This window comes from Arachis stenosperma, chromosome 9, assembly GCF_014773155.1.
Source record: "Arachis stenosperma cultivar V10309 chromosome 9, arast.V10309.gnm1.PFL2, whole genome shotgun sequence".
NCBI classification, from domain to species: domain Eukaryota; kingdom Viridiplantae; phylum Streptophyta; class Magnoliopsida; order Fabales; family Fabaceae; genus Arachis; species Arachis stenosperma.
In genome coordinates, this window is record NC_080385.1 from 61007445 (window position 1) to 61008345 (window position 901).

The 901-nt window shown below is 40.5% G+C and overlaps 1 non-coding gene across 1 annotated transcript; it reads left to right on the top strand.

Annotated features, from left to right (window-relative positions):
- Nucleotides 1-552: 552 nt before the first annotated feature.
- Nucleotides 553-656, top strand: LOC130953306 (small nucleolar RNA R71). Its single transcript, XR_009075477.1, has one exon. It is a non-coding gene; the product is annotated as a small nucleolar RNA R71 (small nucleolar RNA).
- The last annotated feature ends 245 nt before the right edge of the window (nt 657-901 follow it).

Consider the following 901-nt stretch of genomic DNA (forward strand, 5'->3'; position numbering starts at 1 on the left):
GAATTCTCTGTCTGTTGCTGAGAAGATGATGGAAAAGGCCTGTTATTGCTTAGCTTGTTTCTTCCACCATTATTAAAGCCTTGTTGAGGCTTTTGTTGATCCTTCCATGAGAAATTTGGATGATTTCTCCATGATGAATTATAGGTGTTTCCATAAGGTTCACCCATGTAATTAACCTCTGCCATTGCAGGGTTCTCAGGATCATAAGCTTCTTCAGAAGCTGTCTCTTTAGTACTGTTGGATGCATTTTGCCATCCATTCAGACTTTGAGAAATCATGTTGACTTGTTGAGTCAACATTTTGTTCTGAGCCAATATCGCATTCAGAGCATCAATTTCAAGAACTCCTTTCCTCTGAGGTGTCCCATTATTCACGGAATTCCTCTCAGAAGTGTACATGAATTGGTTATTTGCAACCATGTCAATAAGTTCTTGAGCTTCTGCAGGCATTTTCTTTAAGTGAATGGATCCACCTGCAGAATGGTCCAGTGACATTTTAGAGAACTCAGACAGACCATAATAGAATATGTCTAATATGGTCCATTCTAAAAACATGTCAGAAGGACACTTTTTGGTCATCTGCTTGTATCTTTCCCAAGCTTCATAGAGGGATTCACCATCTTTTTGTTTGAAGGTCTAAACATCCACTCTAAGCTTGCTCAGCTTTTGAGGAGGGAAGAATTTATCCAAGAAGGTCGTGACCAGCTTATCCCAGGAGTCCAGGCTATCTTTAGGTTGTGAGTCCAACCATGTTCTAGCTCTGTCTCTTACAGCAAAGGGGAAAAGCATGAGCCTGTAGACTTCAGGATCTACTCCATTCGTCTTTACAGTCTCACAAATCTGCAAGAACTCAGTTAAAAACTGGTAAGGATCTTCAGATGGAAGTCCATGAAACTTGCAGT